This window comes from Canis lupus, chromosome 14 (assembly GCF_048164855.1).
Source record: "Canis lupus baileyi chromosome 14, mCanLup2.hap1, whole genome shotgun sequence".
NCBI classification, from domain to species: domain Eukaryota; kingdom Metazoa; phylum Chordata; class Mammalia; order Carnivora; family Canidae; genus Canis; species Canis lupus.
In genome coordinates, this window is record NC_132851.1 from 5477764 (window position 1) to 5491703 (window position 13940).

The 13940-nt window shown below is 39.4% G+C and overlaps 1 protein-coding gene across 8 annotated transcripts in view; it reads right to left on the minus strand.

The window, feature by feature from the left end:
• NCALD (neurocalcin delta) overlaps positions 1–13940 on the minus strand; it is a 370439-nt gene that overhangs the window by 271854 nt on the left and 84645 nt on the right. Inside the window, exon 3 of one of the 8 annotated variants that reach the window (XM_072774078.1) lies at positions 6589–6664. The exons of the other annotated variants lie outside the window; for them this stretch is intronic. The gene's annotated coding sequence lies outside the window, so the exon portion shown is untranslated. The remainder of the gene's footprint in view (positions 1–6588; positions 6665–13940) is intronic. 8 annotated transcript variants of the gene reach the window in all.

Here is a 13940-nt window from a genome sequence, read left to right on the forward strand (position 1 = left end):
ATCAATTAAAAATTAATTAACTGAGTAAAATAAAATGAACACATTAAAAATGAGTATAAGAGTTTCATAATTTGTGATAATAAAAACTTGAAAACATCCAAATATCAAGCAATGGATGATAGATTCAATAAATTGCACCTCACCCAGAAGAAGGAACTCTGTGCAAAAATTAATAAAAACAAACATTATACAATATTTACTAAGTGGCAGGCTCTATTCTAAGCAACTTATAAATACATAAACTCATTTCATCTTTACTATAATCCTATTATATAAGTACCAGCATTGTCCTCATTTTACAGAGAGAACGTTCAGGCACAGAGGTTAAACACCTTGCCCAAGACCACCAAATCAGGTAATGTTGAGGCAGTATTCAAACTCAGGCAGTCCGATCTGATCCCAGACTTCATACTCTTAACTATCATATCATTGTACTACAGAAGGATATTTAATATCTTGTTCAAAATCTCAGAATATGTGTAATAATTTTTTAATGAAGTTAATAAATTGTTGTGTATCTGTATATATGTATGAAATACCATCCATGTATGCCAAAATACCAATAGCCCTTATTGGAATTATGGGCATTTTTACTCTCTTCTTTCTTCTATCTTTTCAATTTCATGTTTTACAATTAACATATTAATTACATTCTATAACTAAAATACAAAAATGCTCTCAGCACCCTCATTTAAGTATTCCTGATAGGCTAATGCCAATTTTGAACATGATTCCTTGGAATAAACTGAAGTGCTGCGCACATATTTACATCCTACTTGACCATGAGATACAGTTGCTGTTATTATTGTTGTTAAATCTTCATGAAAACCAGGGGCACTTGGGTGGCTAGTGGTTGAGTGTCTGCCTTTGGCTCAGGTCCTGACCCTGGGTCCTGGGATTGAGTCCCACATCCAGCTCCTCGCAGGGAGCCTGCTTCTCCTTCTGCCTATGTCTCTGCCTCTCTCTCTGCGTCTCTCATGAATAAATCGTCTTTAAAAAATAAATAAATCTTTGTGAAAATTAAAGAATAAAGTATCCTGACCTCAACTGATAGCACTTTGTAAATAACCTTTTCTATCAATAAAAGATTTTTATTAGTTCAACACCTAGTTTCAAAGCACCCAACCTGTGTCCAAATAAAGAGTTTTTATTCCTCACCTCACCCCTAAGTCATCTATGTTTACATATCTATAGAGATATTTAACTTCACAAACAAAATTCCCAGTCAGGTGAGGATAGGATTGTTTACTCTTGAGCCTTCTGCCCCGTGACTCACCAGGATCTCCAGTCTTTACCTTACTGTAAGACTCAGACCCTAGAGCTCCTCCATGCTAATTTCTGACTGAATCACTTTTGAGATTTAAATTGCCCCAAGAAAAAGGCAAGTGGAACATGACAGAAATTAAACCAGCACCTTACCACACAGACTGTCCACACTGTAAGGAAAGGAAACATTGCCTATGGGTTGGTGGCACAGAGGCAGTAGTTATCTCAAAGAACAATCTCTGCCCTAGATAAGAGACATTTACTGCATAATTCTCTGTATGGGGCTTGCAGAGTCTGGAAGAAATAGGACGAGTCCATGAGCCTGCAAGAGCTGCTGCCTCAACTTTCACTAGGATCAAGTCCATCAACTACCTGGGCAATTTTCACCACTGGCTATTTGGTGGCCTTGATTGTTCTCATGGCAGTGAAGCCTCTAAAAGCCCAAAGTACAAGGGCTCCAGATTCTGCGGCACTTAACCAGAATAGTGCAGAAGTACTATTTGTATTTGGTGGCGTATCCATATTCATTAGTAACCCATTTCACAATGTTCTCACAATTCATTTAGCAATGTTGCTGAGATCCTCCCATGGGCTCCAAAACCACAATGACTATAATGGGCAGAATTGTGGATGGCCCCCAAGATTCCCACCCGCAGGTATACACACCTTGTATAATTCCCTCCCCTTGAGTTTGGTGAAACCTATAAATATGATGGTATAGCCACTTCCTCAATTAGGTTAGATGACATGGCTAATGGTGATGGGTGAGCCACTCTATCCTGGCCAACCAGAGAGATGGGAAGTCAGAAGGATGCACTCCAGCTGAACTGAAGAAAGCAAACACCTGTGTTGCAAACTACCCATGGGAGCCACTTGGCAAGGAACTAGATTATGGTCTCTAGAAGCTGAGAGTGATCTCAGCAAACTGCTGGCAAGAAAACAGACTTTAGTCCTCCAGCTTCAAGGAAATGAATCCTGCCAACAACCAGTGATCTGGGAAGATGACCCTGAGCCTCTGAGATCACAACCCCTGCTGCCACCTTAATTTGACCCTGGGCAGAGGACCCAGCTAGCCTGTGCTCTACTCCAAACCTCAGGAACTGTAAGATAATAAATTTGTTTGTTATGAAGTTCAGGCTCTTATGTTGTGATAATTTGTTACACACCAACAGAAAACTAATACAATGACCACTGTGACATCGTCAGAACATGTGCTGCTAATATTCTTTCTCATACTTCCACTCTTCAGAAGGAATTCACATCTCTAAAATTCATCCTCAAGGAGAGTAATAAGTGATATTTATGTAACAGTTTGGTGATGATTTAACTTTCAAATCAATCTCATCAGAGTTTTACATCATTAATCTGAGTGAGTTTAGTGGTGATCAGGAACAAAGATTCAGAGGCCAGGATGCCTAGATTTTACTCTCTTCTGCCACTTTCTCACTGCATGGGCTCACACCAGTTTCTCAACTCTCTGTGCCTCAATTTCCTCACCTGTACAACAGGGATATGATAATCCCTACCCTCTAGGGGCTTGTGAGGATTAAATGATTTTATATAAAGTTTAGTTTCTGGTAAGCACAGGATACGTGTTTAGTGTCATTGCTATTAGTGGTAGTATCTAAACACACAGGGAAGCAAAGTTAGCTTTGTTTACTTCCCAACAGGAGATGCTGCAAGAATTTAGCCTAAGGTTTTAAAAGGTTCCACAACAGTGAGCTCATGTGTTATCCTGGAGAAAGGTAACCCAAAGCAGGGGAAGAATGGACCTCCACCCTCTAGCTGATGTCCTGAGTAGATCACAGATCCAGGGGCAAACAGGAGTGTGATGGCTTCCTTAGGTAGCCTTATAAAGAGAACCCTGTTTTGGGTTTTTTTTTTTTTTTTTAAGATTTTATTTATTTATTCATGAGAGACACACAGAGAAAGAGAGAGAGGCAGAGACACAGGCAGAGGGAGAAGCAGGCTCCACGCAGGGAGCCCGACGTGGGACTCGATCCCGGGTTTCCAGGATCAGGTCCCGGGCTGTAGGCGGCGCTAAACCGCTGAGGGCCCCCGCGCTGCCCGAGAAGCCTGTTTCAATTCTGGTTTCCTAGAATCCCGGATTTGAGATGAGACACAGACGCAAGTGGGTTCCTGCCACTGCACCTGGACTCACACAGCCTGTGCCCTGTACATCCTAGAGCACAGGAGGGCTGCCTGGGCTGTGCTGCCGTGTTGATCAGCTCCAATAGGTGTTCCTTCCAAGTGATCATGGTAGCAGTAAAGCCATTAAAAGCATCTTCCCTGAATTCTTCTGGCCAGTTGGGGTGGGCACAGGAGGGCTGGCAATGCCTCCCGAGGTGCTGCCGACTTGGTGACAGGACAGTAGGTGACAAAGACAGTAGTGGCTGTGTCAGTGGGGCTGTTCAAGGTGTCCTCACCTTCATACCACAGAGACAGGCTCATAATAGGAACTTTCTAGTTCAAAGAGTACCCAAGAGTATTAAAGGTATGTTTTCTCAGTGTGGCTTTTGTCCTATCAAAGCACCACCAACCAAACCCTTATCTGTGTACTAATTTCTCAAATTAAGCTTTAAAGTACTCCTGGTATGTGTCTGGTGGGGCAGAGGGGGGTGTATGAGCATCTGAGTAAATATCTAATCCTCGCTCTGTGTGTGTGTGTGTGTGTGTGTGTGTGTGTGTAATAAATACTCCTTTTGTGTCTGACACTCACTTGTGCAGCCCTCCTGGCACACAGAGAGGCATGCCCAGTGTCCTTTTCTTTGTGTACACCACACCTCTTCCCCCACAACAAATCAGTCATTGAGAAAGTAAATGGAAAACTCTCGCTGAAAGTGCTTCGCCTTATCTCTCAATTGCATAAGTGAGGTTTGTTTCAGAGAGTATACCTTCATTTGCAGTGGAAGATGTCCTAAGAGATCCAAAAAGAGGTAAGAAAGTTCAAATGCCTGCAGGTTTTGTGCAATTAGCACACAGGAGCAATGTAAGTTAAAATGAGCAAGCCTAGATGACTTGCCTTTCAAAACACTGTGCAGATCTAACAAAACAGCCAAACAAACATCTCACAAGTGGGCCATGTATGGCCTGGAGCCACTTATTTGTAATGACCCCTGACCTAGAAAGAGAGTAGGAGGCTCTTGAAAAGGCCAGTTTGATACAAGGAATGCAGACCTCTAGGCAGACATGTGGAGCTCAAAGAGAAAGTCAAAGCAGCTTGAACTTTATGAAAATTGCCACCCTGGTTGATTTGCAAGCTCTAAATTCTCCACTTGGCACAGCCTGGAAGTCCAATGAAAGGCTGGAATAATAAACCAGTCTAAACACAAAAGGCCACAATCAAGAGGAAATGCCTCAGCTACTCTCATCCAATTACCATTGATATCTTGATAAAAGAAAAATGTTTCCTTTTTCTAATTAAAAAATCCAACCACCTACTATGGTAGGGTGGGTTTGAAACCATTTAGTAGAAGTCATTCCCTCCTGGTAAGGTCTATGAAGTAGTCTATTTTCCCTGAGAGGAATTCCTTGCTAATATCCCTAGAGAGCATAATTTGCCCTAGCAAAGCTTGGCCTAGGCTTACTAGTACATATAGTCCTCAGAGAGTTTCATCTATTCGTTATATACGTAACAGAACATCAAAATGGAAAATTCCCTCTCTGTTTAGAGATAATAAACCCAAGACAGAATTTCAAAGTTAGCATCCACAAACTAGTTAGAAGATACAGAGAATATCAAGAATATCAAATTCAGAGATGAGAGAAAAGTAACTGAGAAAATTATCTGTGAGCAGGATGTATTTGGAGAGAGCAGTACATTAACATGTGGGAAGGAGTGGGGGTTTCCAATCTTTCTTCAAGCCTGGTAAAGGGCAATTCAACGGGACCACTCAGAGAGCTTGACTGTGATTCTGGCATTAATAGAAGCCATGGTGAACTGAAAATACTCCAGGTAGGTAGACTGGAGCTGCCAACATGAGTTCAAGGAGAGGAAGCCGTGTTGGAATCTGGGCCGGCCTGCCCTCCCAGAGCTCATCCACAGAAAGGATGCCTGTGTATTTCCCATGACAAGATGGAAATGGTGCCACTCACAGGAATGCTACTTATGAGGTCATATTAGGTCCCATCTTGTAGGATCTCCTGGATGCTTGACGAAAGCTGGAGATGACTCCAAGTTCCTTGGATGAAGAAGCAGTACATGAAGAGCCAGAGTAGCGAGAGTATGCCATCTGCATCAGGGCAGCTACAGATGAAGGTGTCCCAATGGCTAGGCAAAGGGGGTTAGTGTTGGGGATAGTGAGGCAGCAGACAGTTTCTAGTAAATCCACAGAAACAGCCAGGAGAAAAAAAAAAGTTAGCCTTAAACCCCTACCAGACTCAGAGAATATAAAGCTACCTAACAGCAGTGTTATCAAGTGAAAACTTGGTGGCTCCCTTTATCTTTCTGCCCCTTGGACACAATCACAGGGATGGGCAGAAGAAGTGAACATAAGTAGAGGAGCCAACTACCTTCCTTCTCCCCATATTCCAGAAGCACATCCACTACAAACAAAATACCACTCCGACAAAAATACCTCCTTATATTTATCTTAGATTTGCCGTCATCGGTGCATCAGGAGCAAAATATGAACACACAAGGAAGTCACATCAGCCACACCTGCTTATTCTTATTTTAACTTTACCTGAGATAACTATAGGCATTTAACTGAATTCCCCAATTAGTATATGGCTTATGTGAGTTCTTTACCCATTTCCGTTTGAGGATAATATTTTACTGAAGTTTAAGCTTTGAAAAACTTTTAATTAGCAAGAAAGAGTTTAGAGTTCTGGTTTTGTTTAGTTGGGTTTTGGGTTTTTTTTTTGGGGGGGGGGGGGTTGGTGTTCTTCTGCTGGTTTCTATAATTGTTCCATAGAGTGACAGCCATCATGCCCTTCTCCCAGCCACAAATATTGGTATTACCAATTAAACACAAATAAGCTGTCACAGGTTGAAAATCTGGACGTGAGCAAAATGCTATAAAAATAATTGAAAGGTGAGAATTTGGGGAGCTTGAGAAAGGAAAAAGCAAGAGAGTTGAGACCATTAGGAAATGACCTGAAGTTGGGACTGAAATCATGAAAGACAAAATGTTAGAAGGTTAGTAAGCAGCTGTTCTGCATCACTGTTACAGACAGAAAATTTAAAAAAGAAAAAAGAAAGAAAGAAGAAGAAAAAGGAGAAGGCTACATATGTTGTACTAAATCAGGCTGGAGTTAGAAGTAGGGGTTGGAAGAAGAACATTTCGAAACCACTCATTCTCTTTGTTTTCCAGTTCCTACCTGAAGGAATAAGCCAGGCCAGAAAGAAGACATCTAGTAGCTACTCCTCAGCTCTAGGACTCTGGTTACATCTCTCCTAGGAAGAAAAACAACTTGAGCATTTGTCCAAAGAGGCTATTTTGCCTCAAAGAATGGAAACTAAAATGTTACTAGACTCCCTGAGCACCAACACTTGACATTTCAACATATTTTCACTTACTTGCACCAGTTCTGGCCTTCATTTTAAGCAGACATGTTAAAACAATGCATGGGAAAATTGCTATGTGAGTTGTTTAAAAATAATTCTTTTTAAAGAATTTAAGTCTGATAAATTGGATAATTCAGTCTGATAAAATACTAGAAGAGATAGAAGAATGTGAGAAGACAGGCTGCAAAGTTATTATTTACAACTTTAAACAATGAATAAACCAATGGGGAAAAAATAGTTCATCCTTGCTAGGGATGCTGAGGAGGCATAGAAATGGGTCCAAGAAGAGAAAATTTGGGAAGTTGCTCCTGCCGACTGTGGTGAAAGCCAGCATAAGTTCTATAGGAACAGGAAGGCTCGCTGAAATGTAGACTGGGAGTGTTATGTGCCTACCCTTCCCCTTCAACAAGGTGAGAATGAAATTAGAAAATTCTTACATTTTACCCTTTATTACATAATTTACTACATATGGTTATTATATATAGCATTGCTACATACATTATATATGGCATTTTCCAAATACAATGTGATTTGTGTAAAAATCTAAAAGTGCTGCCTTATGATAAACATTCAAATTTTAGCTATTCTGGTCATCATTATCATTATCAACCAGGTTCAACTACCCAGTTGATACTTGAACTTCTTCTACACCACTAGCTTTTGACCACAACCCACATAGGAAAAAAAAAAATTCATGGAGACTCAGTATGCCCATACATACATATTTGAAGCCAATATTTTACATTATGATATTTTTGTCTTAATACAAGCAGTGTAGTCTGATAAATTCCATTTGTTAAATGCTGGTCATGGCCCCCTAAACTGATACTATTATTACAAACTGCTTACGGTTTAAATAATGCTGCTTGCACCATTCCTGCCAACCATTTCTAGGAACTCACAAAGACACTCAGTTGAGTTCACTAATGTTGACTGAGCCTATTACATGGTAAGCATTGTGCAAAAAATCAAATGCTTAGATAATTCTCAAATTATATAATTCACTTCTAAAAACATCTTCATGTATATGATAATACTCTGGATACCTGATAAATAAGCAATGCTGATATTAATTTTGCTTTTACAGGCCACAGCTTATGTTAGACCCTGTCCACCAATTACATTAAAATAAGTCACTGTTGGGTGGATGTTCCCTGATACTGCACCAAGAACCTATAAACTCCATTTCACCAACTGGGAACCATGTGTGATAAATTCTCCTAGAACCTGAATGGATTCTCCTAAAAAATGTAAACATAATCTGTTCTTACAATATTACTCTTTCCTGTGTCTAACCTTCCTATATCTGTCTAAGTTTCTTTGTCAGAATCACATACTCTTAAGTGCCTTAGATGTTCTTAAGCAATCTTCACAAATGAGAAGAGTAAAGGCAATGCATTCTTCTGCCAGTAAGTTTTCCAGGTAGGTAAATATCGAATCTCTGGTCACATATTATGATTATGATTATGATTATGATTATGATTATGATTGATTATTTCAGCTTTGTCCTACTTCATCTCACAATGAGTATGTTTTAAATGTTACAGAGGTCCTATCTGATGGTGTTAATTAATTAGCTGATACTTGAAAAACAACTCTTAAGCAGCATTGTCCAATATAATCTGCTTTGATCATGGGTTCTATGTCTGCACTGTCCAATTTGATAGCCACTAGCCGCATGTGGTATTAAGCCCTTCAAATGTGGCTGAAGCAACTGAAGAACTAAATTTTTTATTTAATTTAATTTTAATTACTATAAATTTAAACAGTTGGATGTAGCTAGCAGCTAGTATATTAGTGCAGATCTAGAATATTTATCATAGGATACTAATGATCCTGATAATAAAGAAAATAATAACAAAAGGAGCCATTTATTGGGAATTTATCAGGGACCAGGCATTAGCCTAAGCCCTTTTTACATACATGATACAATTTGCTTCTCACAACAATTTTACCTGGTAAGTACCATCATTATTCTCTGTGTTTTTGGTTGAAGAAATGAGGTTACATAGCTGGTAAGCCATGGAGCTGAGGTTCCAACCTGGTCTGCCTCTAGAGCAGAAATTCTTATAATATCCACTGGCCATGTATGTGTGTGACTTTCATTTCAATTGATAGAAAAAAGAGCTCTACATGAGACTTGAGAATAAATGACTTTTTCTTTATCCTTTAAAGAAATCCCCTCCATCTAAGTGCCCAAGACTGGCTTCTAAAGAAAGAAAAATTCTACTACTGAGGACTCTTCCAGTTCTAAAAACAAATGTCTCTGTGATTTAAATAAAAGGTTTGAGATCAAGAGGTAAACTAGAATTCCAATTGTGTTTATGGTTTAGAGAATCCCTGCCCACTTAAGGATATGACACTATTTTTACATTTACTTGAGATTTATTCTTGCCTGCTTCTGAGAGGATGGGAGGGGGGCTTATAGATTAAACTGTGCTTAAGATACTTAAGGATCATAAAAAAGCAGAGATCATTTGGAAAAAATAATAATGTAAGAAGGTTTTTAATCACACAACTTCTGAGACAGAAGATTAAAGTTTCCAGCTAAAGCAAATATTTAATAATATAATAATAAACAATTAATAAAAATGTGGGACATTAGGTTGTACACAAAATCTATTGTTCCCTCATTTTTTCTTAACAAGGAAATCAAATTGATGCACAGTGTTCATTAAAGATACAGGACAGGAAAAAAAAAAAAAAAAAGATACAGGACAGGGATTCCTGGGTGGCGCAGTGGTTTGGCGCCTGTCTTTGGCCCAGGGCGCGATCCTGGAGACCCGGGATCGAATCCCACGTCGGGCTCCCGGTGCCTGGAGCCTGCTTCTCCCTCTGCCTGTGTCTCTGCCTCTCTCTCTCTCTCTCTCTCTGACTATCATAAATAAATAAATTTTAAAAAGAAAGAAAGAAAGAAAGAAAGAAAGAAAGAAAGAAAGAAAGAAAGAAAGAAAGAAAGAAAGAAAGAAAGATAGATAGATACAGGACACTCAAGCAATTCCCATCTCTCCTCCTCTATAAAAGCAGACAATATCACAGGAAAATGTAAGTCAGTAAAGGCAATTCTCTGAGAAGTCCTGCAGCCCAGGAGTTCATCTTTTGAGAGTATGTAGTGTCCTTCTGCCATCCAGCACTAACACAGATGTTGCTTTCCTGTTTGGTCCCCTCTGAATGGGCTCTTCTGACCATTGTTGCTGCTGACCACTCAGAAACTGAACTGGAGGATTAGCAGCCCCCTCCACTTACAGCACAGAAGAAGAGATAAGAAAAATGGGCACTTGGCTCTACAAGTATGCTCTCTCAAGCTAACATAGGAAATCTTTATAAGTTAAGAACTATCTACTGTCATTCACTTGCAGTTGAGCTGAGTGTGTATGTGTATGTATGTGTGTGTGTGTGAGAGAGAGAGAGAGACAGACAGACAGACAGAAACAGAGACTGACATTTCATTAAGAGTTTTAGATTTGTGGGTTTTGTCTCCTTGTGTACTTTCTTCTCTCTATTTGGAGAGGAGAAATAATCAAATACACGTGCACACATGTTCTGCTTTGGAACATTTACTTTTTAAGGGGATTTTTCTAAGAAGAGGTGATTTGTCTTTATCAGGTCAAACAGTTAAAGATTTAGTTGTCTCTTATCCTTCACACAGCTGCCTCTATTTTAAAGATTTTATTTATTTATTCATAAGACACACACACACACACACACACAGAGGCAGAAACACAGGCAGAGGGAGAAGCAGGCTCCATGCAGGGAGCCCGACGTGGGACTCAATCCCAGGTCTCCAGGATCAGGCCCTGGGCTGAAGGCGGGGCCCATATAGCTGCCTCTAATTCAGCTTTGTCCTCACTACATTCCCTTGAGGTGGTTATCGAGGGAACTTTAAAGAGGATAAAGGGGTACCAAGCCTTTGACATCTTTGATGTACCTCCAATTACATAGAGAGATAAAAGGAAATATTTTTCTAATTTGTATGCATACAATGTATGAGCTGCTTTATACACTTTAATTTAATCCTCACAGATCCATCAATAGTAGGGATGATTTTTATCTCCATTTTACAGATGGAGAATACTACACTAAAACTTACACCCAAGATCTCACAGGTGTCATAGCTAGAATCAAAACCCAGATTGTCTATCCCAGATCCCATGACCACAGTCACTAAACTGTTAGTCCTTGAAGGGAAAGATGTCTATATTGAATACCCATGTACCTAGGTATAGCACACACTAGTATTCAATAAATATTGGCTAGTGAGCCAACTGACTAAATGTTCCTTACCCTCATTCCTCTTTTGACTACACCACAATTGTGCTCTAAATTGGAAAGTTGAAAGAAATAGAAATTTAAAAAACTTTCCAATCATTGCTAGGGTATTACTCCCTTTCTCAGAACACTTAAAAAGCCTCAACAGTCTTCTTTAATTCTAAGGAAAATAGGATTCACTGGTCTTCATTCATTCTTCCATCCCATTCTTATTCATTCTACTCAACATGTATTTCCGAACAGTGTGAGCAACAGTGTAAATATACATTCTAATTAATTATGTAAGGGTGGGTGAATTGCTGTTCTCTTATAAATGGGGTTGAGAGTTTCAAAAATTAATAAATGTTAACAGGAAGGGAAATAGGTTAAGACCTAGATGTCACTATTATCCTTTGTTTATTTGTTTTAATTAATAGACTTCAATTTTAGAGCCATTTTAGGTACAAAGTCCCCTCCCTCACCCCACACAGTTCCTGCTACTATTAACATCTTACATCAGCGGTATACATTTGTTACAATTGATGAACCAGTATTGATAAATTACTTTTAACTGAAATTCATGGTTAACACTAGGTTTACTCTTTGTGCTATACACTCTAGGATTTTGACAAATGTATAATGACAAATGTATAATGTACACCACCATTATAATATCATACAGAATAGTTTCACTGCCCTGAACATTCCCTAAGCTCTATCTCCCTCTCCCCTAACCTTTGGCAACCACTGATCTTTTTTACTGTCACTATACTCTGGCCTTTTCCAGAACATCATATAGTTGGAATCATATAACATGTAGCCTTTTTGGATTGGCTTCTCCCACGTAGCAATATGCATTGAGGGATCCTCTGATCTTTCCTGCTTCATAGTTTGCTTCTTTTATCATTGAATAATATTCCATTGAATGGCTATACCACAGTTTATTCTTTGAGCTATTGAAGGATAGCTTGGTTGCTTCTGAGTTTGGGCAATTATACATAAAGCTGTTATAAACATTCATCTGCAGGTTTTTGTGTGAACATATGTTTTCAAATAATTTGGGTAAATACCAAGAAATATGATTGCTGGATCATATGGTAAGGGTATGTTTAGTTTTGTAAGAAAAGGCCAAGCTACCTTCCAAAGTGGCTGTACCATTTTGCAGCCTCCCCCTAGCAATGAATGAGAGGTCTTATTGCTCCATATCTTTGCCAGCATTTGATGTTGTCAGTGTTTGAATTTTTGGTGTATAATGGTATCTCGTTGTTGTCTTAATTTGCAATTTCTGTGACATATGATGCTGCACATACCTTCATATGCTTATTTGTCATCTGTGTATCTTCTTTGGTGAAGTGACTGTTAGATCTTTTGCCCATTTTTAATTGTTTGTTTTCTTCTTGTTGAGTTTTAATAACTTATGCTCACATTTTTCATTGTTTTAAACACAAAAACTTCCTCTATGCTCCATAATTCTCTTCTTCCTTTTATCAGCTAGGCACTGTAACTCGATTGCTGCAGCTTTTGCAAATGCTGCTGAGCTCTATGTTGGCATGAGGGTTAACACTTTAATTTAACAGCACTGTACTCCAAAAGTCAATAGGGATAAGACAACCAGAAGAAATAATGGAACCATCTCAATAAGGCCTTGAATAGTTTTGGCCCAATGCCCAAGCCATCCAAACAAGAAATTGAAAACCACGGTGTGCCATGCAGACTCCGAACCACAGTGTATCAGGTTAAAACAATGTTCCATTATTTCAATAGTTTTTAAACATGAGACTCCTGGAAGATATCATTTCCCTGGGGTGTTCATTCTAAACAATAATGAGGAGCTATTTTGCAAAAGGAATTTCAACAAAAATTTAAGTAGGTCTTCAAATGGACAGAAGAATGGACATTTCTAAACTTGCTGTAGGGAATTATATCCATCAGAATTTTCCTATCTAGAATGAAACTGAATTTAATGTTCTTTGGATTTTTATCAGCATCAAGGTAAAAAGGAAGAATCTCTCTGAAGTGCTTTATGTAGTTATACAAAGAACTATTTTTTAAGCATTTTATGGTTGGCAACTTAAGATAATTTTTTTTTTAATTTTTAAGGAAAGAATTTCTTGGTTCTTCTGACAGGTTGATAACACAGACCACAGATCTCAGTAATTACAGCAGATAATTCCTGATGAAGCAGTTGAGAAGATTCCTGCCTAAGAATATCAGAAAAGAAAAGGGAAAACACTCCCACTGGGTTATGTCCTTTTTATCTAATACATTTGGCCTGAAAAATTATGGATTACAGACCTCTATTCCTAGGCCCCTTCTTTTTTTTTTTTAATTTTTTTATGATAGTCACAGAGAGAGAGGGGCAGAAGGAGAAGCAGGCTCCATGCACCAGGAGCCCGACGTGGGATTTGATCCCGGGTCTCCAGGATTGCACTCTGGGCCAAAGGCAGGTGCCAAACCGCTGCGCCACCCAGGGATCCCCCTAGGCCCCTTCTTGATTGTCTTAAGTAGCTAGCCCACCTGCCATATTAACCTTTTGGTTGTGAAGGCATTTAGCTTTCTCTCACACAGTGCTTCTGAGGGTTTTCACATGTATTACCTCAGAAGGTAAGGAGGACTTGAGGGGGGTTAAAGCCACTCATATGGATTATGAACTTATATTTTTTTAATTTTTTATTTATTTATGATAGTCACAGAGAGAGAGAGGGGCGCAGAGACACAGGCAGAGGGAGAAGCAGGCTCCATGCACCGGGAGCCCGACGTGGGATTCGATCCCGGGTCTCCAGGATCGCCCCTGGGCCAAAGGCAGGCGCCAAACCGCTGCGCCACCCAGGGATCCCCGATTATGAACTTATTCTTACTAAATGCTTCTGTCTCTGACCTCACCTGCTAATAGTTTCCAAAGTCGACAAAGCTGAAT